The sequence below is a fragment of the Coturnix japonica genome, chromosome 1 (assembly GCF_001577835.2).
Source record: "Coturnix japonica isolate 7356 chromosome 1, Coturnix japonica 2.1, whole genome shotgun sequence".
Taxonomy (NCBI): domain Eukaryota; kingdom Metazoa; phylum Chordata; class Aves; order Galliformes; family Phasianidae; genus Coturnix; species Coturnix japonica.
In genome coordinates, this window is record NC_029516.1 from 151,577,077 (window position 1) to 151,602,731 (window position 25,655).

A 25,655-nucleotide genomic window follows, 5' to 3' on the forward strand; every position below is an offset into this window, starting at 1 on the left:
GTGGGTGGGAGGGGGGGCGGAGCGGAGCGGCCATCCCCGGGCTCGGGTTTGTGTAACGGAGCCTGAGGGTTGGGTTGGGGGCAGCGGCGGGAGGAGGAGAAGTCTAAATTGTATTGCCTGCTGACACGGGAGGGGAGGATGCGGGGGTGGAGGGAAAGGTGGAATAGCGATTAAGGTTATGCTGCCTTTTTTTTTTTCTCGGGGGACTGAGGGGGGTGGAGACTCTAGCGGGTGACAGAATAAGCGCGGGTGCGCATTAATCCGGCGTTACGAAAACACTGCTCAGGCAGACTCTGTGGGGTTAAAGAAGGACGCGGGCGCGTATGAATGCTGCGGGGTTGTCGAGGGGGAAGGGGGGAGGAGGCCGTCCGTCCGAGGCGCCTGGGCAGCCCGTCCGGGTGCTGATGGTGCGTGGACACGGGGCTTGGGTCACTAGCGGGCACCGCGTCCTCGGACCCAGTGCATCCGATCCCCATCCCCCCTCTCCCGCTGCGCCCGTCTCACTGCCGCCGCGTGTGGCGCCCGATGCAGTCCACCTGATCAGAGCTTCGTCTCCCCCCCTGGAACTTCCCCTCGCTCCCCCCGGCATCTTTTATCCGCCCGATGGCAACCGCTCCGGCAACGCTGGCTGGGGAGGAGGAGAGATGAGCTCGAGTGGCCTACCGGCGGTCGTGATTACGAAGCGGCTTTCGGCGGCTGGCTCGTCTGCATGTGCTGTCCGGCTCCCCCGGCAGCGGCAGTGCGATTGCAGGAATTCGGGCATCACTGGTTCTGAAATACTGGCGCGAAAGAGCAGGGCTCTTCATTCAAATGCCTGATGTTCCTCGCATCTTTTTTTTCTTTTCTTTTTTCTTTTTTTTTTTTTTTTTCCTTTTGAAAGGGAGAATATATAAACGATTGGCCGTTTCTTTACACCTGTGGGCTGATTAAAACTGCCCCGAGTGAAGTTTTCAATAAGCACTTCAATAAGCCACCAACGGCTTGGCTTCCCCCCCCCCCCCCTTTTTTTTTTTGCCCACGAAAGCAGGATTTAGTGGTAGAAATAGCAATTAGAGCGCTGCAAAAATATATACAAAATACAGTGTTGCCGATACCACCCGTCTCTATTTAGATTTACGTACAGTTTTGCCCTATAGCGATCTTAGCTGCTATTTTTCGCCCATTTTTTTCCCCAACAGAAATAAGATAGGATGGCAGCCCCTTGACCAGGATGTGGTAATCTCTGATACGAATCACACTATTGTCCTCTCAAATGGCATTTCTGAGGCTTCCTTATGATTTCTAATGGCAGGGAAGCTTCTGCTCTGCTGCTCCTGCCCCATACGTGCTCGCAGACACATGCAGGCCCAATCCTGTGTGTGGTTCTGGGCTTCGCTATCCCCCTGTTCAGACTGAAGCTGGAAGTCGTATTACACAATCACTGCTCTCAGTATTACTTAGGGCTGCACCAAGCGTAAACCCAGTGCAACAGTCTCGGTTTGCATCATCCAGTCCCTATCTCTGGGATTTCAGCTAAATAATGCACAATTATCATAATTTTAGGATCAGGATGGTTAAATATTTAACGTTGAGGAAAGGCAGTGACTCTCATCTAACAGCCCCTGCAATACGAGGTGGGTATTGCACTCTCTGGCTGCAGCATCTGGGAGAGGATCGTCAGCTCGTTTCCTCAGTGACTGGCGAAGCCAAGGAGTCACAGCAGGAGCACAGCTGAGGACAGAAGGCAGAGGAGAGGGATTTTGAGCCTCGACAAAAGCGATGTGGGTTCTTTAGATCAGATTTCCATTCCAGATAAGGTGGGTTGGCAGTCCTATCTATGCTGTGGCAGCTAATAGGGTCGAGCTGCAATTTCTGTGCTGCAGAATTTCTGCACTCCTTTCCTCACACGTTCCTCGCTGAAGCACTACCTGCACACCTCATGGCAGCCAACCCCCCACTGTAGGCACTTCTCCACACAGAGTGTCATTACGTTCTCAGTGAATCTTCCACTGCTGTAACATGTGACATGGCCAGCATTTATCATGTTATCTGCTCTCCTGTTGCCAGGGGGAGGAGCGTGTGCAGTTGAATGTTTTGAGTTTATCTTTTCTTTTTTTTTCCCCAATATACATGTTGTGTGTTTACAGTAGTGAGGCAAGGTCAAAGTCATGTATTTTGTTCTCCAAGCACCATGTTGTTGGTTGGGCTCCCGATGGCCCTTAGCTCCTGGGTGCATTAATCCCACAGACTTGCTATAGCCCTTAAGAAAGTGTCTCTCTAGAAATGTTCTCTTTTCCCCCTAGTTGTGTAGATTCTCATGTGTCAGGTGAGAGAAACTGCCAACACAAGGCTGTAATCTGGAGACACACGCATTTCTTTGGAAAACCTGGATTTAGGCCCTAGAAAATCTGGAGACCCTATATCAGTCATTTAAAGTTCTATGGAAAATCAATATGAAGTGGAAGAGAGGGACTTGCATTCACTTACACCACTGCAATGACATTCCCCTTGGCTTCCTATAGTTGGCAGTTCCCTATATGGAACAAGCATCACACTGGGGTATACCAAACCACCGGGGTCTGTCTATGAGGTGGCACAACCATAGCAAGGTACTGATCTCCTAGAATGGCATGGAAGCTCCCAGCTCGTCAGGGATGGTTAGAAAGCTGGAGGCTGTCTTTTGACTCAGGCACGCATTACTTTGCAAATTACCTTGCTATGTGTTTTTAAGATTTATTTTACAACCGTGAGGATTAGAGGAATTTGTTGTAATGAAAACTGGCATTGTGTCATTACTGTGTAACTGTAGCTGGATTCTTTGGTCTGTCTGGGTACTCGCACATTATTCCACTCTTCTGGTCCAGCTCCTAAGTGAGTTACACCAAATGGAGGCCACAAGGTAGAACCAAATGGAGCAGTTACAATAATGTTTTCAAGTGATTGCACATCTACATATTATTTGGGTTCCCTGTTTTGGAACAGCATATGTGTGCATAGCCAGTGGAAATTCCAACTTTTTTTTTGGTATTTATTTTTCTAATTCAAGCCCTGCCTTGCTTTTGTTGCTCATCCAGCCTTCTTTGCTGGGTCCCTGTTAGAGATTCACCAAGGCCTCTCCTCAGACCTCTGTGACAGTTGAAGTTTCTGCTTAATAATCTACTCTGATAATCAACTGTAGTTGAACATCTTTCATTTTTTACTTTCCTACTTCTTTCTGTGGTCATTAAGTCTCTGGTTTATCCTGACAAACATGGGATTTAGAATTCATTACTCATGCCATTTCAGGTCGTCATATAGCAAGGGCTGAAGTGTGCACCCTTTATTACTGTATGGCCATTAAACTGCAGTGGCAGTGAAAGCAAAGTTCTGAATTTGCCAGCTGAGAGCTGATCTAGGGATCCCTCTCTTGCTAGTAAGGACTGCAGGAAGTATGTGCTAGATTAGGATGTACATCTGCTTTATTAAATTTCCTATAAAATTATAAATGGAACAACCCACAAAACCCACCTATAAACAACCTCTAGCATTTTTTGGTGCAGACTACCTGATTTTTCAACAGCCAACTTTCAGTCTCTCTATATATTTCCCCAGTGTCTAAGATGCTTAACACAGTATAAAGGCAGCTGGTATAATCCAAAGGTTGGGATTCCTGTACTTTCCTTCAGACCTGACAGTATTGACTAGAACACAGCCATAGGCCTGACCCATACTGAACATATCCCTGAGGCCTCGGGAAACGTTTGCTATTAAACTTAGGTTCTGTGGTGAAGTTTTGCTAAAACGGCCTCGCTGTAACTTCCAAACATTGTAAAAATTCTTCTGCATGTTAGTGGTTGTGAAATGTGCTGGTTCGTTATCTGTGAAAACTGAAGCCCGTTCTTTATGGATTAATTACAGCAGAGCAGTTGCCAAGTGATCTTCTCCACAGCACCCACGAACTTTGGCCTTACACTGAAGAGGACTCATCAAATGGTGAGAAGTAAGTGTGGTTGTCGGGGCTATAAATTATTAAGGGGATGCTCTATTATTTTGTTCTTTGTATTGATTCTGTTATTTAGCTAGTATTAAAGTTAGATTGGTCTTGGTAGGGTAATTACTGGGGCCAGAACCTAATCTCTCACCTTCCCACCCGCTATTTCGCTTGTTGCTTTCTCAAGCTTTATCATCTTCTTTTCCATCCGGGATTTTCCCAAATAATTGCTAGCGATACACTGAATTTATGAGCTTTTTTTTTTTTTTTTTTATTACTTGATTTAGCCTTAGTCCTGTGCATGTGCTCAGCTGTGTTCACAGGAGGATTTCTATCAGCACCACCAGTCAGTGCAGCACAGCTTGGATACGCAGAACTGTTGGAAAGACTGAAACTCAAATATGTATTCCTGCTTTTCAATGAAATGCTACTGAAATTAATACAGGAGTGAGAGGTCTGGAAGTGCTTTAGCTAGCACTAATTTGTTTGCTTTTATGCTGTTCAATTCATTTCTTTTAAGACAGCATGATGTAAATTGTTCATTTGCTTCTCTAGTTTCCCAATTTCTGGGAAATTTTGAAATCTGAGCTTCAAAACGTTTATAAAATGTTAGTAATGCTCATGATTCTCATAAAAGGAACAAAACGTTATTGTGTTTAACCACTTTGTGAAAAGGGAACTGAATCTAGAGAGGAACTAATTCTATCAGCGACTCCCTGCCTTAGTCAGGTCTTTAACCTTGTTCTAGCTCCTTACCAACACGTAGTAATGATTTTTACACGTGTGGGATTATTAAGCATGCATTTTAAAAAGAGAGAGTTTCCTTTTTTACAGCTGTAGGTGAAGGGTGGAATATTAGTAGCGGGAAAGGACATGAGAATGTAGGCGTTAAGCGCTGGTACTGGCTTCCTGGTAGTTTAGAGAGGTGACAGCTTAAAATAACGGTGCATACAATGATCCTCAGTTTAGGAGGCAGATCACAATGACCAGAAGTTCACAGGATGCCGAGAGATGTCCCTGAACTTTGCTGGTTCACTGTTTTGATTTCAGTGGCTCAATTTATGTTTTCCTTTAGTAACCGTATTGTAAAGTAAGGAGTAAAAGGGAAAGAAACCTACTAGAAGCTTACAATCTCCACATTTCCTCCTCCTTCTATGATCACTACCACAGAAAGACTGGAATATTGGGCATAAACCCTCACCCTGCTCTTTACCAAAGCAGGGCTGGAAGCTCAGGTGTGTTTATAAGGCAGAAGAAATTGCGATGAGCCCTTTACACCGATAATCGAATGATGCTCTGTGTTAAGAATTACCACAGTACTGTCATCAAACACTGAACTAATTTAACCTTTTTCAGAGTTAGTTACCATTTTGCATATTAAAAAACGAGATTTAATACTTAAGCCAAAAAGAAGCAGTGGTTTTCGGGCAGAGAGCACTGAGATATAACCCAGAGGTCATTTATTTTTAATCCAGATTTAATTCTCAGTTTCTTTTTTCTTTCTCGGGCACTTTCTTTAGTTTCCTTTTTGAGACCCGCTTCCCGAATTAACTTCAAGCATTTAATTATTTGCACTCTGCTTCACCCAACAATTAATTTCGTACCTAAGTCACGATACTTGCACAAGTCCAGCTATCGAGAGGGAAGCCTGAATGCACATTAGTCCCTCACGTTTTGTACTTGGGTTCGCCTATCTGAGAACCAATAGGCTGGATCCAGCCCAAGTGTGAGTCAGCATGTAAGCAGGGTAAGGAGTTGGGGCTCAGATCTGTATGCAGGCTTGGTATTACAAACGGGTTGAATGGTTTCAAGATGATTTACATTTGTTTTTTAAATTTAAGCACTTCAGTTGTTTAGCTGAGCAGAGTTTAGATACTCCATATGCTTAAAGTTAAATGCTTAAAGATAAGTGGCTTAAAGGTTTTCTAAAAGCATATTTGGAATTGATGTAATTCTTTTACTTCAATAGAAGTTGGATGGTTTTGAAAATCCCATTTTTATTGCTCTGCTAAGAAAGTAACGTTGTTTCTTTTATCACATCCCTTTTTTGTTAAGTCCTTTGCACTTCTGGTCCTGTTCACATTGTTTCCTTCTAACCTGTCCTCTAACTTCCAACCTTCTATTAACTTTGCCACGCTGACTATTCTTTGTCTCTAGAGCGATAGAAAGGGTATGAAGAGCACAGTGGGTGGCATTTTCCTAAAAGGGAATTAAAAATTATTCTCTAAATTGGTATAATTAGGATCTGAAGCCAGGTAGCGATAACAGGATTTTAAGGTGATTCTTTAATAACCATTAAGCTTATTCTCTAAAAAACAAAGCAGAAATACCCACTGAGTAGATCGATTCTTTACACTCAATGTCAGTGTTCTGTTACTAAGCTATGTATCACTGAACTTTTCTTAAGCCCTGGGAGATACAACATAAAATTGGAAGAGAAGCATGGATCTACATGAAGGGCAGTCCGCTGCATTCTTGTAAGTTCAAAACATATGTATAAAGTTTTATTTCTCTTACATTTTCACCTTTATGAATTGACATATATTTAAGGTCCTTTGCACAGGGACAAAACAAAGGCAGCTTTCCTGGAGCGGTCTCTATTCTCTGGATTGTTTTATACTCTCACCCTGTAAAAATCTGTGTTGTGTTATAGCTGAGTTTGTGGTGTGACTCCTGAATGAAAACAGTAAATGACATAAAATTCATAGTTATTTTCACAATGATTATACAACCGTGTTTTCATGCTTGCTTTCTGAATAAAACAAGACATGTAGGAATGAGTTTTCTCCTAGTAGCTTCTGAATCCCCTGCTTCATTTGAGCTGTATTTTATACAGAGATAGAGGTCACAAGGTCAAGTTTCTACAGTTTCAATGAAACTTTGCAGATGGGATTAGAAAAATGACTCAAATTTGTGCCCCCAGGACAGAAAAAGCTTCAGCATGGACTTGGAAATTTTCTATCCCGTTCAACCTGCTGCCTTGCAGATTAGCATCCTTGCCTGGTCTGACAGTCAGAATGTTGAGGTGCTCCTAGTAGTGAGATGCTGGTATTTTGTGAAGGAATTTAGGGAAATTATTTAGAAGGGAGTGGGAATCCAGCCAGGGTAATGTCAGCCTGGGATTGCTGCACAAGTATTTTGGGGCACGTGCAAGCACATTAGTAAGTAACTAGACTTTGTTACTTTGCTGGTTGTGAAAAAAACCCTTGTTTTTGCAAGAGCCTTCCAGTCTCCCAAACCAATCATGTATCCTTCAACTTTATGGCGATCTATACCTAGGTTAGATGCATGTTTTTCCTATCCTTGTCAGAGAAGTGAATGCAGCTATGTGTCCCTGACCTCTCCTACAATCTGCACTCTTGGAGCAGTGCATGGTACTCCAGTTAACTTCCTTATTGGAGAACGATGTGGAGTTGGGCAGAGGGGCAGAAAACAACAGTAGGATCTGGCTGCCTAAGTTACCACATTGCATTGCATCTTGGATAATGCCATGTTTCCCAGGCTTCATGGTCATGGGCTCCTAGAGAAATGACTGTCCCAAAAAATATAGTCTGCTCGTTGTCAGTCAGTAAGAAATGGGTACATTACACTTGCCAGAGGTACTGGTTCACTCAGGTAGGCTCAGATGCTGGTTCACACTTGCAGGCTCAAGTAGGCTAATGTGACTGATGTCTGATATTTGGGAGAAGCATTCACAGAATCACAGTATCACAGAATTGTAGGGGTTGGAAGGGACCTCTAGAGATCATCAAGTCCAACCCCCCTGCCAAAGCAGGCTCCCTACACCACGTCACACAGGTAGGCGTCCAGGAGGGTCTTGAATATCTCCAGAGAAGGAGGCACCACCACCTCCCTGGGCAGCCTGTTCCAGTGCTCTGTCACCCATTCAAGGCCGGGCTGGATGGGGCTTTCAGCAACATGGTCTAGAGGGAGATGTCCCTGCTTATAGCAGGGGGTTGGAACTGGATGATCTTACAGGTCCCTTCCATCCCAATCCATTCTGTGATTCTATGATACTTTTTGAATAGAACTTAAGAGCTGGAGCATTGATCTTTAGAAAGAGTTGAATTTTTTATGATAAGTTGTCCATATAAACTGAAAGTTTTAAAGGGAATAAAAGGAGAAGAAACACTTCAAATTCAATAACTTCTAAGACAACTGCCTTGAAATTTGTTGTAACGTCTGAAATGGGGATTTCAAATTTTTGCTTGTCTTCCTGCCCAGTTGAAAGCTTTAAGCCTGGCAAGGAAGGAAAAACTGTGGTACTCTTCTCCATTTTCTGTTTGTTTGCAAGTCTGTTGTTTGACAAAATCACAGCCAGCAAGAGAACAACTGGTTGCTCAAAACTAAGACCAAAAGTAGAGAAGAAAAAAAGACTGCAATTCCATCTTTATGGAACTCCTGATTCTTCTGTTAGATTGTCAGATCCTTTAACTTGTTCTCAGCTTTTGTTTGTTTGTTTTAAATGTTGTTGTTTCTTTAATGGTATCTAAATTAAAGGAATGAAGAAATGTCTTCTGCATGCTTATAGGGTCTAGTTCTTATGCCCTTCACCATCAGTGCTCTTGCAAAGTGTCACCAGTTAAATACTATTTCATGGAACCCATGGTTAATGTGTTTGTAAACGTTTTATGATGCAGAAAAGCGTTGTGACTGAAAATAAAATGCCTTTTAAAGATCAACATAGATGTATTTTTAATGAGAACAGTGAGGTCATATCATAAATGTTAAGTTTTGTGTGAATGGCAAAGAGGTGGTATATATTTGTTTAACATCATATTTGTACTTCCTGCATTTTAAATAGTTTTCTGTAGGAGCTTAAATTTAGGAAATTATTGCAGTTGATTTTTGTAAGGATTTTTTGTTTGAAAAAGATTACTTTTAGTATAAAATTGACTACCGTTTTTCATGTGTTTTCAAATACTTTAGTCCTTGATGCTGCTATATGTGGCCACGTGCTTTTATAGAATCATAGAATGGCCTGGGTTAAAAAGGACACAAATTATGTAGTTTCACCCCCCCCTGCAGGGTCACCAACCACCAGATCAGGCTGCCCAGAGCCACATCCAGCCTGGCCTCGAATGCCTCCAGGGATGGGGCATCCACAGCCTCCTTGGGCAACCTGTTCCAGTGCGTCACCTCCCTCTGAGTGAAAAACTTCCTCCTAATATCTAACCTAAACCTCCCCTGCCTCAGTTTAAAACCATTCCCTCTTGTCCTATCACTATCCACTCTCATAAACAGCCGTTCCCCCTCCTGTTTATACACTCCCTTCAAGTACTAGAAGGCCGCAATGAGGTCTCCCCAGAGCCTTCTCTTCTCCAAGCTAAACAAGCCCAGTTCCCTCAACCTTTCCTCACAGTACTCCAGCCCTCTGATCATCTTAGTGTCCCTCCTCTGGACCCGCTGCAAGAGCTCCACATCCCTCCTGTGCTGGAGGATCATGATCACAAAGACCTCAACATTTACCGACCAATGCTGTCTCCCCAAACTGTATGCTGATTTTAAGCATTTCTACTTCAAATGCATGTTAGTAAAAGTTCCCATAATGTGCTGTTGCTACATGTAAGGCCTGTAAGCAATTTTAAGTCAACATGCTGTAAAAAAAGGAACTAAAAATTCCTATAAATAACATGCAACTTAAAGATGTATGGAACTCCTTTATTATGTGCTAAATGCTGTAATAAAACGGGCTATCAGAAGGTTTTGCTGCATGTTACTAATTTTAATTTCTTTTTTTTTTTATCCCAATATTTTTGCAGGTGTGTGGAGGAACGGGTCCTGCGCTCACTGTTGTTACTCCCACATAGGCGGACTCTGTAACTGATTATATGTGGGTAGGGCCCTATTGAAATTAAGGAGATCCTACAGTAGTGCGGGGTTCTGTTTGTGTGACCCTACTGTGCCTTCTTACTGTGAATTCTGTCAGTGTATCATGGGTTGTGCTGGAACCTGCCTTTTGGGATAATGTAAGTTTTGCTTTTCCCCCAAATGTACTTTAGACGTGAAATAATCATTATTAAAAAAAATAATGTTTTGAATTAGAAAATAAATATAATTTACATGCGTTCTTTTAATTATGTTTTTTTGGCAGTACCAAATAATATATTCCTCAAAACTTCTTAATGGCACTGAGGCTTTGTGGATAGTTGGTCACATGATGAGAAAATTCAGCTGTAAGTACACTGAAATGATTGAATTTTTCAATAGTTAGTCTTTGCTGATGTTGACAAACTAATAATGATAAAAGGTGATAAAAATCAGGAGGTGTGATTTATGTGCGACTCCGGTTCTTTTTAGAAAATCCATACAGTATATCCATTAGGGATATTATTATTCTTGGATAATTCACCACGTGAACCTGGAGTCCTTCAGCACTGCTGTTAGGCAGGGAGTTTTAATTTGTTTATTTCCTTTGCTTTCAGAATAGCGTGTTTCTGACCTGCTCTCTATCTTCACCCATACAATTTTCCAGATTTATAGATCTATAAAAACTGTTTATACCACCAATATTTGGGTAGCTACTGCAAGCAGATTTACTAACATAATTGTCTTGCTGAGTTGAACGTTGAAATGTTAATAAATATGTACTTATGCTCATGTCAAAGTAACTCGGTTAAATTAAACTAAACTGATTTGACGTTATGAGTGGCAATTTGATCACACATGCTGATTAATTATAGTCTTCTTAGGCAAGAACTATATATTTTATTTTAACTAAGTACCTTGTGCTTAATCGGTAATAATTATCCATACCCTATGTCAGTGGATTCACCCAAAATAACTAAAAATATACTTGTACTGAAGAGGAAGTTTTTTTTCTTGTATCTATGGGTACAGGCATTGCTATGATTCCTATTTTTATATCCAAGTGAGCAAAAATTATGTGTGGGAGTTTTACCTGTGTAACGCTAACGGCTTTTATAAACTCCATGCCCTTTTTTATGATGGTGTATCTCCTTTCTGGTATTCAAGTACAAAAATGTTCTGAAGGTAATCTTATATCTGGAAAATGGAAGAACTAGAATTGGTATTGAATTTGGTAGTAATTATTAAGGAAGTGTAAAGTTCTAGAGGATTCGTAGGCATGGACAATTAAGAGATACCTTAATATAGAGCAAAGATGCAGATAGTGATTGGGGAGTAAAGATTAAGGGATTGTAGGGTTATTTTTTTGCTTGGCACAAAAGTAACATGGAATGAATTTGAAGGAAGAGCAAGACCGAAGAAGAAATCATAAACAGATCAAAAGCAGACTTGAGAGTCCAATTAACAAACTAATGAACGAGCAAAATAAAACACAAAAAGAAACAAGGAACTAAACTGAGGAATATATGGCAAAAAATATGCCCAGAAGGAGAACTGAATGTGTAGCTACTGGAACTTTTCATTTCATCAAATATCTGGTTGATTTATCAATCTATTTAATTTAAAACTTCCAGCAAATGTCTTCCTCTACAGTTCTCTGCAGTTTTTTGGAGGGGTTGTGTGGGCTTTGGAGAGTTAGTGACTGTGAATTACCTTGTATAAACAGAGTATTGGAGATGACAGCTGCAACTAAGAACAGAGGTCAATGGTCTACGTATGCTAAAATGTGGCTAGTGCTAAGCAGAAGACAGAGTTTCTTGTTCAAACTCATAACTATTCTAAAATTTAATATCTCAAAGAGAACTCAAAACACAACATGATTGTTTTTGTTACGGGATGTTATGGTGCTTCTTTTATAATTTCTGAACACAAAATGAAATGGAGTTATTTTTCAATATGAGATGAAATCATTATTTGAGAACACTGAATGTTTCTCGCGAATAATGAGAACGCTGAATATTTCACTTTGCATCTGAAATCATAGAATCATAGAATTACCCAGGTTGGAAAAGACCTTGAAGATCATCAAGTCCAACCACAGCCTAACTATTGTACCCTAACTCTAAAAACCCTCTGCTAAATCATAGCACTACATCCAAATGGCTCTTAAACACATCCAGGGATGGCGATTCAACCACCTCCCTGGGGAGCCTAATCTTGAAAATCTTGAATGGTATTTTGTTGTTGTTGTTGTTGTTTAAAATGCATAGTTCTAATAGTTAACTATCCCCATTTTAATTCTATATGCCATATTTATTCTTACTTCCCCTAAGTTGTGCAAAGGAAAGAAAAGGAGAGAGAGATCAGGTGATTGTGCAACAACCAAACTCAGCCTCCCATGTTCCCTCTCCACACCAGATAAACAAAAAATGCCTCAGAAAAGATCTAGTTCCAGAAGAGAAAAAGAAACAAGGTGATATATTAGTCAGTGGGGTATGAGGAGTCCCCTGGATGTTTCATATGTCTCCAAGCTTTTCAGTCATCTCCTCGGAGGGCAGCTCATACACATCTGACTGCATCTCCTTCCCGAGAGAGCAACTTCCCTGTGCTTTGAGAGAAAGAATGTAGGGGTACAGCTCTATTCTGCTTGAGGTAATGCTGCTACAGAATGTTGTTTGGAAGAAAAGGAACCCTGAACTGTCTCCTGCTGTATGTCTCCAGTACTCATGGCTGCCAACTGCTGTAGTTGAGCACCTGATCTGCTTGTTTCTTTGGTTCAATCCATTCTGTGCTGTTGTAAATGACTAAAACTAGGAAACAGCAAGTAAGCAGACATGAAGAGATCCTGTTGATGTTGGTGGAATTTAGGGTGTGGGCATTTGCTACATGGGCACACTTTGTGTAGGTCTGGGAATACTTCAAGGGCTGGAAATACCAACCTAGGGCAAAGAAGAGTAATTTTCCTTCAGTGGCAAGCTGAAATGATAGCCTTGGTTCTGTACAATAAGAAGGAAGAGGAAAGGAATGTGCCTGAACGTTCAGCATGTTAGTTGTTTTAACTGTAAGCTGTAAGACCTTTTTCTCCACTGCTGTTTGCACTTGGCTTGTATCACCACTGTCCTGTCTTTGAGTTGGATGTAGCATGATTTTGTTTGCTGTATGAAGCACCCATCAAATTACAATGTCATGAATATCATTCTTCTTCAGTCCTTGAAAGTCAAAACATGGTAGCTCAGGTAGCTGTAATAACCTAGTAATAAATGTGGCGTGAAAGAATTTTCTCATCTCACTACAGGAAGAACAGCGTTTTATGTGTCACTTCAGATAACTCATCCCATCTTCTTTTCTACTCCTAAGAAGATCTAATGCATGAAAATTTTCTTCAGCGTTGTTCTCAATTCTTTATTTCAAGTCACAACTACTGTTAGTAATTTTTTTCATATTTAGGTTGGGGTCCTCACAAAACCTTTTTGCATCCTTAGCGAATGATACCATCACGCTGAAGTTTGTTTTAAGTCATCAATTCTAGGCTAAATTTTAGTTTTGGAAATCTTTTTCCAACCTTTCAGGGGTGGATGCTCTTTCTTCTCTGCGGATTGCTTGTATTTTTTATCCAGGTTTTCCATGGATCATATTGTTATTAGAAAATCTTCTTCTTTTGCCTTGACAAATGTAGTCTTGTCATTATGTGTTCCAAGCACTACTGTAAATATCAGTTTCCAAATTTACTCCTTTGGCTTTTTAAACTTCTTCCTTCAGTTTAAAGCAATAAAGATAAGCTATCTGTCTTTGTTTTCAAGGCCCATCAAGACTACTTCTACCTGATACCTTTCGTTCAGTATCAAGAAGTTGACTCTGATTTTGATCAACATAAGATGCCAGCTTCCATCATTCAGTTGTTAAATTTTCACACTGGATACTTTCTCCTCAGCTGCCTCTCGTGTACTGGTTGACTCCTTCATAAACAGAACTGTTTGCTGTCTTCCTTTAATATCTTCTTAAAAGTTTTATGTACGATGAAGCTTATGATAATCCAACTAGAAAATAAGTATGTTGTCCATGTATACTAATACCAGTGCTTGTCACAGTAATACTTTGTCATTGCCTTTGTGCTCTGCAGTAATCTCTGTTGTCTCTTTACATAGAATTCAAGCATGTAGACTTTTTGTTGTATGCTTATTCATGGCCCAGCGTAATGAGAAGTGGTCCAGGGTATAGCCTTCTAGGATTTGCGGTAATGCAAATAAATAATAACGAATATTCATTGGGTACTGCAGCATAGCTGTTGGATTCTGCTGAGCCTTGAGTCACATGCTGATGCAGAAATAAGGTGTTCCAAATAGAGGCCTCACAAAAGGGAGAGAAGTGAGTTTCAGCCAACATAGAAAATACTGGCATCTCAGAGGTCTTCTCAGCTGTCAAACCCAAGTCAGTTGCTACTGGCATTGTGTCCAGAAAGCATCTCTTTATCTTCTCCACAGCAGTAACAGTAGACTCTTCCTTCTCAGAGGAAGTTAATGTGAGTATTACAAAATTCTCCAGTGTATATGAGAGATTGAAGGACTTTATATACTTCCATAGTGTCCTTCTGCTCCTTAGTGCATTCCCTTCCTGACACAGCATCTATTGGCACAGAAATCTTGAATAACCACAGGCCATTCTGTTGGTCAGTCCTTGTCAAATGACTCTTGGTTCTCTGCTGAGAAGGAACCTGCACTAGTTTTGATTCAGTATCTAGGTACATTGCTACCTCATATTGCTCTGTTTCCCTGATACCTTGAAGATAATGATTCTTCAGAAGAGTGGTAAGCATGAATCGCAACAGCAATTCCTCAGGTATGTCACTCTCTTTCTGGAAGTGGGTCTGCATGTATCCCTTTTCCTTCTTTTAAAGTGACACCAAAATATCAGTGTACAAATGATAACAGAGATGATGAAATGTTAGTGCCTTGCTGATAGAGAGATGATAGATTGGTCTATTGGTCTTTATAATGCTACCTAGTCAAAGAAGTTACATTTATCAGACTAAACCATAAAATATAATTGCAAACAGTTCCAGATCTGAATAGGAGTTGCCTGGCAAGAGCTCTGAATGAACTGACAAGGTGGACACAGTGACTGTGAAATACTGCAGGGGGCTGGGGTGGCCATACAACCGAGAAGCATGATAATAACAAGAGTTTTCAGTTTTCAAACTATGGTCTGGATAAGCTTAACATTAGGCCATCATGCATAAGCTGTGTTTTTAACTACTATCCAGAACTAACTTTTGGGCAAACTATCTAGAGATTCCAGTAAAACAAGGACAGCTCTTGATTTAATTTAGATTCATACACAGGACTTGGTTGACGAAGTAACCGTAGGAAAGACACTAGGTAGTGGCACACCGTATTAAACTGAAGTTTGTCACATTTATATGAGAGAAAAAGGTAAAAATAAATAAACAACCCAGTATTGTTTAACTGTAGAAAGGAATTGCATATGAATGAAGAAATTGTTCGAGTAAAAATTATAAGAGGCTGTGAGAGACACAGAGTGTTTGTTTTCTAATTCTGACCCAACTGAATAAGAATTAGTGACAAGTGAGCAGTAAGGGAAGTTACTAGGAATAAATTGATGCTTTTCAAAAAGTGAAATCCAAACAAGAAACAAGAGCCCAGTTCTGGGAAGTTAAATATAGACCTATTGTAATGAGGGACAAAAAGATTTTGAGGAGCAATAGGCTAAAATCATAAAAGCAAAAAGTAAAAGCTATAAGCATAAATTTTTCAGTTAATTCTGCTAGCAGGACACTGAGTTCAAGAGACAGAATATCTAAAGGCAAAGCCATTGAAGAAAGGAACATATGGACAAACCCTTGCATTGGCAGAGTTTATTCCAGGGAGATTAGGAACAGTCCCATATAAAAGTTGTTCTTTATAAGTATTTCAATTTTTACATTGCAATAAAAGATTTTTGAACAACTTGATTAAGGAGGCATTAGCAGCTTGCCGGGCAGCACATTGTTCCGTCAGTAGTTCTAGAGAAATTCAGAAATGAAACTGCTTATCTGTGAACTGTGTTGTATAATCTATCATTTAAATTGGTGCTGATGACAGAGGAATGGAAAGCAGCAAATGTGACCATTTTAAAAAGGTCTCCAGGGATGATCATGGACTAATGTACTAATAAGTCTGACTTCCATGGCAGGCAAAATGCCAGTGAATGTGATAAAGAATATAATTAATAGGAGCACTTGTGGCTATAATAGGAAACCATCACCTTGACTTCTTGTACAAGGTAGTTTTGTCTTATGGCTTTGTTTATTATTTGATGCAGTAAACAGTTTTGGGTCACCCAAAAAGCTTTTTAGAAGGTCTGTCACCAAAGAAAGTTAATGCAGTGAAGTGTTGAGATACATAAGATTCCTTGTTGATTAATAAACAGTTACAAGATAAAGAAGACTATAGCAACTAATGGGCCACCTCCTCCCAGCAATTGTACTGGTACCTTTTCTGGTCCTCCTGTTCCTAAATGGTATGAAAGAGTGCAGTGATAATGCTTAGAGATAATAAAAAGCTACTGTGCCTTTGGTGTTAGAGCTGACGTTGCCCTGAAGAGTTGCAGGAGGATCTCACAGCACGGGCTGTGTTGCTGCAGGAGCCACTGCTGTCCCAGAGGCCAGGTATGGCTGACCCACTGTTAAACCAGACCTGTCAGCAGAAAGGGTCATCACCTCATCATCTGCCAGCTCTACAGGTTGCAGCCAGACCTGCTGTTCAGGAAGGCAGGGACTTGCAACTGCTCTCTACAGGGACCACAACTTGGAAGTTCTACTTCCCTATTTTTTAGGGTTTCACAGCCTTAGGTGAGCTTGAAATACAGAGTTGGATCCTTGAATTCCGGCCTGCTACAGGGGTAAAGCTTAATTGTTAAGCTGATGGGTGCTGTATGGCTGCTGTGAAAAGCCTGGGTTCTGGAGCCTTTTCCTAATGTTCGTGTGGTTTTTTATCAGCTCCTGTTGATTTCCTGAAATCATTGTGGATGGACTAGATGCAAAATGGTACTTGAAACAAAGGAATCATGCTGGTATACAAATCGGTTTTGAGCACTGATGAGAATTATATACAATATAGACATGGGTGATGAAGATATGGCATAGCTATTGTGCAGGGGCAGTAAGTGAATGAGGATTCTTCATTTTGTTGGCTGAAGAGTAATAACATAGGAAAGATCTCTAAAACCATTAATATGTGGAAGTATTTAATAGGAGACTCTAACTCTCTATTTCTAAGAATAGAAAAACAGGGAGCCCTTGGCCACTGTTTTCTGTATCCTAGGTGACCTCTGAGATAGCAGAAGATACCAGTTTAATCTGCCATAGTTTTGTGGCACAAAACTGCACATCTCTGTTTGTCCCAGACCAGCCATGGCCAAAATCCAACCTGTGTAGAATTACAGCTTTTCTGTAAATAGAAGTTTGTAGGCCTTGTTGTCTGATGATAAATTTTCAAGTATGAATCAAATGTAAATTGGTCCCTTCTTCCTAAACCTGAAGATATATATATGTATACTCATAGATATTTAAACTATGCTTCTGTCTATTCCTTTGTCTGGCAGTAATAATGTTATGGTCATATTGGCCTTACTTCTTCTGCTTACAGATGTATGGGTAGAGGATAATGCCAGTTTGCTGCTGCTTCAGAAAGCCAGAAGCAAATAGCAGGTCCTAAAATAAGTCTCAGGGGAAATCAGATAGAGGAGCAGAAATGTTTAACACAGCAACCAGAAGGTCTGGAGGGAGGGAGAGAGAAGAGAACATCATTGTATTTCTGAAATGGCAGGAATAGTTTCCAAGCTGTGGTCCACTAACACCTGATGGGCTATAAGGCTATGGTAAGTTGAACTGCTGCTTTTTTAATTGCTGCCTTTCCTGAGTATCACTAATAATCTTTCCTCCTCTTCCTTTCCATCTGCACTCATGAATAGTGGATTTAGTGGCCTGAGAAGTGAGGACTGGGTCCCCGTCGCACAAAGATTAGACTTCCCATCTTAATCAAATGAAAATATATGTACATCTTTGAATGCTTATCTGATTTTCTATCAATATTAACAGATGCAAACTTTTCTTATGAATATTAGTATCTCTTATTACAGATAAGTTTATTACTCTAAAAAATTCCACTTCTATTTAACCACGCTCTTTAATTTATATAAGCTCCCTGGGTGGTAATTTTACATGGCAAAAACCTTTCTCTTCCTCCCATCAAGCCTCTTATTATTAATAATAATATTATCCATATTGACAATTTTCCAGAATCATAATGCATTTATGTTAGCTATGCTTTCAGTTGCCCCAATGTAAGTTACTTTGTGTTGTCACAAATACCATACAAGCACATCCATAAATAATTTGCAGAGATTACATCTTTTCCAACATATTGCACATCTTTTTAGTAATCACAGTGGTGTTGAAGTGGAGACATGCCAAATTAGAAACCTTATTCAAATGGCATAAATGTGTTTATCCTAAAGAAGTCTATTGTCTAATCTAAAGTTAGATTGTAGCATATGTATTATATGAAATGTAAGCAAAATACTACTGGAAACAAAAGTTACAGTAACAGTATTCTAAGGGCATTCAAGTAGTTTGTCAGGCGAGCATGCTCTGTGTAACCCTTTCTTGTCGCATCTTTCTTGTTCTTTTGATACATACATAGGAAATGAGTTTTGTGAATCCTTTTATATTATTGTCGTTAATATTATATTATTATTACTGAATGTCTCTTGCTGACTGATACGATTCTGCAGTTATTTTCAGTGTTCTAATATGTATAGCTCATATGGTTGGTTTGTCTTATTCACACGCACAGGGCTAAGCTGGGTACGAGGTCAGGAGAAAATCTTTGCCTTGTATCAGAAACATACAAGGGAGGAAAGTGCTTTTCTACCCTTGTAACATGGAAAAATGTTATTTACCAGTGTCATCTAGGGGTGACAGGAGACAGGGATACATATGCCTACAAGTAAGGCATATGGGTAGAGAAGCAGTGATGGGGTATACGGGTAGGACTGAAGATCAGTGTGTGGGAGTAAAGATTTAGGGGCAAAGGTCAGAACAGGATTCTTGTAGGACCTGGAGAGGTCACAGCTGGATAAAGGCACTGGGGTCAGCTGGAAGTAAGTACCCCAGACGTGGCTACAGCTCTGCCACATGCTCATTGCACACTATCCCTGTCTGTTCTCTCCCCTGCATCTTCTGCAATCCCAGCTTCTTGTCTGATTGTGAACTGGAAACCTTACTTTCCTGCTTACTCCAAAAACAAGGACACACAAGTACAAAAGGCCCCTCAAACCCCTCCCTTTGGAAGCCTCTTACTGCTCTTTCTTCTGCCTTCTGCCTACGGGATTCTGCAGTGTAGGTACAGCCAGGTGAGAAGTGGGTGCTGGGAGCAAAATAATGCCTCTGCTTCACCAGATAGTTTGCATCCTCTCCAAGTGGGATGTATCCCATCATTTGAAATCTGCTCATGAAAGAAGAGTTCTTTCATTCTTTTCCCCCTGTTCATTACAGTGTGACAATTTTTTTTCTTCTGCATGGTGAAACAGAGTTTTTTGATGTTTGTCTTACCAAAAAAGCAGAACAGTTCAAGATTTCTAGAGCCTTATCTCTTGTAATTCACAATTCTTTGTGATCTAGGACCTTCTTAAGTAAAAAATAATAAATCTAGTGGACGATTGCACCTATTGCTGACACGCCGAGGCCTTCTGACAGTATATTTTAATTACTGCTTTGCAGCCCCCTTAAAAATTGTTCATGAAACCTCAAGAGCCTGCGGAGAGATTGAGAGCCACTTTCTAAGGGGTTATCTTTAAATGCAGGTTACTGTGTTGGTGGTTTTTTTAGATTCAGGTGTTGGGTTTTTTGTTTTTTGTTTTTTTTGTTTTTTCTCTTATCCCATCTGTGAAACGCCAAGTGTTGATAACCATCTGTGAAACACCTTTTGATGTAATGGCTGTGACACTGCTTTAGAAATCTTGTGAAATAGATTGCGTGGTTAGAAGAGCTGGCATCTGAAAATGTATGTCATGGGCACAGGTAACTGTTATAGGGGAAAAATAACTTGATTTGTGTACAAAACGCTGGTCTTTTTAGCTTTCTGAAGTCTCTAAGCATCTTCCTGTATGCTCGTTGTAAAGTATTTAAAGATACAAGTCATTGCATTTCTGAAGTATTCAGTGCATCGTTTAAAATGACTACCAAAGGAGAGAGGTGGATTAGCTTCACATAACAGCTAAGCATAAAAGTAATGATTCAGAAATAATCATGTGGTTCCAGATCAGTACAAATCATTTTGTTTTTCTGTATGAGCAGAGCTCTGCACAGAACCGTGATCTCATTCTACCTTATCAGATTACAGTCACCTACATAGGTTTTCAGAACTAAACTTTATTCTGGTGATTTTGTAACTGTATGCAGAAAAAGTGGGAAATTAAACACTTAAAATTTAAGTAATCGCTCTTTATCTGTGCTAAAAGATTGCATACACAAGCTTAGTATTTCCTCCTGGGACTGGATCTATAGTCCTTCAAGTTCTGCAGTTAGAGGGAATGTGAAGGTGAATAAGGAGAAGCAAATGTGAAAGGAAAAAAAGCAGATGGAGAGGAGGAAATTTCCCTTCCTTTACAGAAGGAAGGGCAAGATGAAAGACAGTGTAATGAGCACAGGAGTAACAGGGTGAAAAGGGAGGAATAATGTGTAGTGTTCAGTTATGTTATGCTTTGTATTTGTATGGAAGACAGATTGAGACCTCAGCTTTCTGACTATCTGCTGTGCCGAGCCACACTATAAACCATGTGCATTTTTGCCTTAGTGTGGTTGCTTCCAAAGGCAGCTTGAAACTATCTTTCTGAGGCAACCTAAATCACAGAGTGCATCATTCTGCTAGAAAATAATGTCTTCCCCAATGTTCTGTCTTCCCCAATGTTCTGTTTTCCTAATCTCGCCATCTAAAAACACTGCTGGAAACACAGATAATAAAAAAGCCAGCTATATGTACATTTGCTGTTGTTAATTCCACTCACTGGCATTTGGGGCAGGGGATGGGTATGCAAAAAGGCTGAAATACATAACAGCGGCAAAAATTCTGTGCAAAACTTTGTTGTAATAATGATGGAAGTGAAAATTGGCCTCGTTTTTCAAGTTGGTTTTTTTTTGTGTCAAGCTCTTGTTCACACCGTGTTTGAGGCTCTACATTCTAGATGGATCACTAATAGCCAATACTTTATATACTGTCCTCAAAGAGCAATATGAAATACAAGTGACTGTCTAAATCAAGAAGAGGTTTAGCCATCTCTACATCAGTTTGTCAAAACTTAAATGGAAAGTGAGACCAAATGCAAAACAATATTAAATTATATTATCAAAATGTGAGTACACAAGCTAACTGCTAGTTTTTCATCATTTAACTGGACTAGGCAAAGTCACTTTGTAAGCAAATGTAGGTATAGATCAACAGAATACTCACATGAGCCTTCATTACAGGTGAGCCTTCATCAGCACATGGATTTCATCCATAATCTGTAATAAAATAGCATCAATTAGGAAGATGGCAAAGAAGTTTTAATTGATTAGTTTCTTCTTTTATGTCTGCATGTTTCTAAAGAGTATATAAGGCCTTATAGCAAATAGGGAAAGTATGGGGTTTTTTTAATTGCACAATTAATATTTATATAGCGACTAGTTCTAATCTTCTTGAGTTGTAATGCTTATTTTTAAATACACCTCCCATTTTCTTACATTCACTTGGTGCTATGCATAAAAACACCTTAGCTGTCCACCTGAGCATGACTTCAGTGTCACTGAGCCCTAAGCTGATGCACAGCAGAGTGCATCCCTGCAAAACCAGGGACAGAAATGGGTGTTGCAGGGACAGCACTTGTGGTGCCAATTCACAGTTAATTTTTGGGTAGTAAAATCTACTTCTTGGAAGGTAGAACAGCTCAGTATTAATTTCTACTAATAAAAAGATACAGGCCTTCATAAGGATTACACTACAAGTTGCTGCGCTGCAGGATTTGTTTTCACATGTAGTGTCTGTGCCATTGCACAGGAGAATCTGGACAGCGGTCAGTAAGGACATCCAGTAACGGTAAGAAGACTGAAAAGCTGATGTAACTGCTCTGTTAAGTCGAAAAGGAAATTGAAATTAATAGCAGACACAACTTTGAGAAGTTGTAGATAACAGATTTCATACTGTATGTTATATTTAACCGCTACCATTGTGTTGTTTTTCATTAGCGTTGTACTATTTTCCATCAAAAGTCTGCAGTTCTTTAGATAATGCAAACCCTTCAGTGCAGAATCATACTTCAAGCGGGGTAATATTTAGGTTTTAAAGATATATTCTTAATTGCACTGACAGCTCTGTGTATTCCTTATATAATAAGCAGGATTGGGGTGAGTGTATCCTGAAATAGCCATTAAAAGCATAGTATGTGCAGGACCATTACATGCGTGGATCTCCAAGAATTGCATAGTCCCAGGATTATATCTCAGACTTGCTATGCAAAAAAGTGCACACTGTGAACACTGGGGTGTATTGCAGATTCACCAGAGCTCCCTTTCCCATCCTCTTTTCTTACATTTTAAGCTTTGGCACTGCAGTTCTCTAAGAGCAGTGTCTTCCTTTTGCATCAGGGCTGGGAATCTGGTGAAGATTGTCCCTTCAGACTTGCTCCTGGAGCTTCTGCACACTGATAGGACTATGTGTCACCCTTGACTTTTGTCTTTAATTATGACTCATTTAAACTAACCATTAAAATCTAAGTATCAATGTGCTATGGGGTATGGTTTAGTAGTTTAGTGGTAGTAATGGTGACAGGAGGACGGTTGGCCTAGATGATCTTCTAGGTCCTTTCCAACCTCGTGATTCTATGATCCTATTTGTGATTAATCACTGAATTTAGTGGCAAATTATTGAAATATCAGCAGTGCCATTTTAAATATCATATACTTGTGCTATTTCCTGAATCACATTCTTAATGTTGTGAACAGAGAATCCCAGTCATGCCAAGCTTTGACTTCAGGAGTTAAGCTTAAGGCCCTAGTAGTACATAGATATGCCTAACAGAAGAGCAAACTTTCTTTGACTGGATCAGATTTATTTTTTGGTGCTCAACATATTAATGTTTGTTAATAATAATTAAACAACGGCAGCAACAAAAACCCATGCTACAAACCATACTGCATGTTCTATGCAGATAAAAGCTGTTAGTAAATTTTTCTTGTTCAGAATAAAGAAAGTTGAAAACGTGCTCTCTTTCATATTGCTTTAATCCTGGTGTCATTGTCTGTAAGTATTCAGCGCATCTATGCTTGCAGAAACCTAAAGAACTTCATGAAATTAATAACATTCCAAAGACGTGGTTCAGAGTATGAGATCTAAGCCTTAGGATGGGATGAATCGCCCTCTGGAGGTGCCCGTTTCAGTCTACTGGCTTCACAGGAATCCTGCCTTGAACTGCTTAGCTTAAACTAAAAGTTAAGTGAGTGGATTGTCACCAGAGGAGAGGAATAACTAAGCTATACTGGGTCTTTTCTGTAGACCTTTCTATTTGTTAGGAATAGCTACCTTATTCCTCACCTCTATTTGCCACTGTTGTTCTTGTACCATTTATAAAATGAATAAGTACAATTGTTGCTGTCACTATTTCCTGTGTATTTCCTGTTTCTTTGTTTTCTTTTCCTGTCCTTTTTTATCTTATTATCTTATCTTTCTCTATCTTTTTTATCTTTCCCTGACTTGTTCTAGCTACCATCTCTTCTGAAACTTCTCATTCGCTCCCTCTCTGACCATCCCGCCTCCCGTCCTGAGAGCACTGTCCTAACTTGTGATCTGGATGACTGCTGGCCATTTCCTCTGATGCTGATATCAGTATTTTCTGTGAGAGACAGTACTGTAGTGAAGAGACAGAACAAGAAGAAGATGGCACTGCCGTGATTTTATTTTTGTACGGTTTGGAATCATCTAGAAGTATTGCTGTGACTACAAATTAAGTGCACTGGTTTCCTAACAAACTTGTCATTTAAAGATGTTTGTAGAAATGTAAAATCAAATGTGAACTGCATTAAAGTCATTTAAATTTAACAAAATATAGCATTAGTCTCCTTTTTGTTTTGTTTTTTCTTTTAATATGGAGACCTACATGGATCACTTGCAGAAAGCGGGTTATATTTTAAAAGTTGTGGACTAGCAAATTCTGACTTATTAAAGGATAAAATGTTTTTCCTCGTCCCTATGGTAGTAGTTCCTTTATTCAGACCCGCTGCTTAAAAACCTCTGCTCCCGTTGTTTCCTTCTCTATCATCTTCTCTTTTTTGACTTCCTTTTACTAGCTTAAGCTTCCTGTTCCTTTTTGCACTGGACTTTCCTAACTGAACACCAGTCCATTCTTCTCTCATGTATACGCCCATCGGCCTAAACTACCGCCTTAAGCACGATCATGTGTATTTGTAAACAAGCAGATGTGCTGTTTCAGCATATCCAATAGATAAGAAACTTAACAACTCAGTAACAGCATTTAAAGTACTTCACACCACACATGCCTCACAGGATCAGAGTACGGTGCCATCCACATCGATGCCATAATAACTATGGACAGGCACAAACATTCCCATAAAAATACAAGTTTAACGTATTGGTTCAGTATAGGATTGCTGACTTAAAAGGAGCATCTGAAAGAAAGCAAACATTCGTAATTAGCATTGCAGGAGTATTTAGATTTTATTTGCAGATAGATCAAAGAGGAAATGCTAGCACAAAGAGAGCTTTGTATTGACAGTAATGTAAGCAGTTAAAGAAAAAAAGACAACTAGAAGATGTACGTCCATAAAAGCAGTTATCTTTTTTTTTTTTAATAAATCATGCTTTGTTATAGCAGAAATCTGCAATAAAAGTTGATGTTTTCTGTTAAGGGTAGGTACCGACATGTTTTGTAATCTTTACTAAATGTTCTTTGCACAATCTGAACTTGGATTTGAGACAGTGCAGTGAAAGGAAAGCTAAGTACGTGATAAAATAGTGACAGTTTGGAGTTCTTCTGATATGTACAATATTGTTCTGCAGCCTCTTCTGGTACTTATGATAGTAATGATAGTAATGGTACAGTAATGATAGTAACTTATGACAAAATCCATGGATGTGGCTGAGAATATCCTTTGTGATGCCCAGGAGTTTTAAACCAGTGTAATTACAAGAAGGATTCTGCATAACTTTGAGTCTATTAAAAAAGTATTCTTCTTATTTCTAAACATCAGATTCGTTTTCTGATATGAGGGTGACGATGTACACAATGTAAGCAGAGCAATATGGGACCCAGAAGTAGTTATATGGAGGTTTCGGGTTGTGTAGTAACAGTGGTAAGTTTTTTTATTGGAATGGATCTTCTGCAATTAATTTTATTGAATGAACCATACAAAAATTATCCATGGAGTGAGAAAGAAAGACTTCTAACAACTACAGAAAGCCTGTTAGTATTATCCTCACTTTATATCAAATGGCATGCATACAGTTAAATCATTGCTGCTGAAGTCCTGTCCTATTCATTAACTATTTAATGTAATATAATAACATCCTGAAACAGGCTGTTACTTAATACCTTTATCAGTTTTACAGTAGTTATGGGACATGGTCTTATCATGAAAAATAATATAATTTTAAGAATGACATATTATTGTTAGAGGGAAATACATCAAACTGAATTAGCATGGGAGAATCAACTTTGTTTTTGGGAGCACTGTATTGGCATCACATAAGATACAAAGCTATTGCTTGTTTAACCATATTACGAACCCAAAATACAGGGTTACAGCTGGAAGATAGAAGTATTTTTATACTCAAGTTTGTGCTGGGTTTTT

General features: G+C 39.7%; 2 long non-coding RNA genes across 5 annotated transcripts in view; one reads left to right on the forward strand and one right to left on the reverse strand.

The window, feature by feature from the left end:
* The window catches only part of LOC116652763, a 48,136-nt gene extending 25,010 nt beyond the window's left edge, over positions 1-23,126 (reverse strand). The window contains exon 1 of the long non-coding RNA XR_004305948.1: positions 21,265-23,126. This is a non-coding gene — a long non-coding RNA (uncharacterized LOC116652763). The remainder of the gene's footprint in view (positions 1-21,264) is intronic.
* The window catches only part of LOC107308172, a 31,804-nt gene that overhangs the window by 927 nt on the left and 5,222 nt on the right, over positions 1-25,655 (forward strand). The window contains exons 2-6 of one of the 4 annotated variants that reach the window (XR_001552674.2): positions 3,877-3,958; positions 6,357-6,426; positions 9,712-9,918; positions 10,044-10,125; positions 13,558-23,891. This is a non-coding gene — a long non-coding RNA (uncharacterized LOC107308172). Of the gene's footprint in view, positions 1-3,876; positions 3,959-6,356; positions 6,427-9,711; positions 9,919-10,043; positions 10,126-13,557; positions 23,892-25,655 lie in introns of those variants that run through there. The other 3 variants (XR_001552675.2, XR_001552672.2, XR_004305947.1) reach the window with 3 other exon arrangements.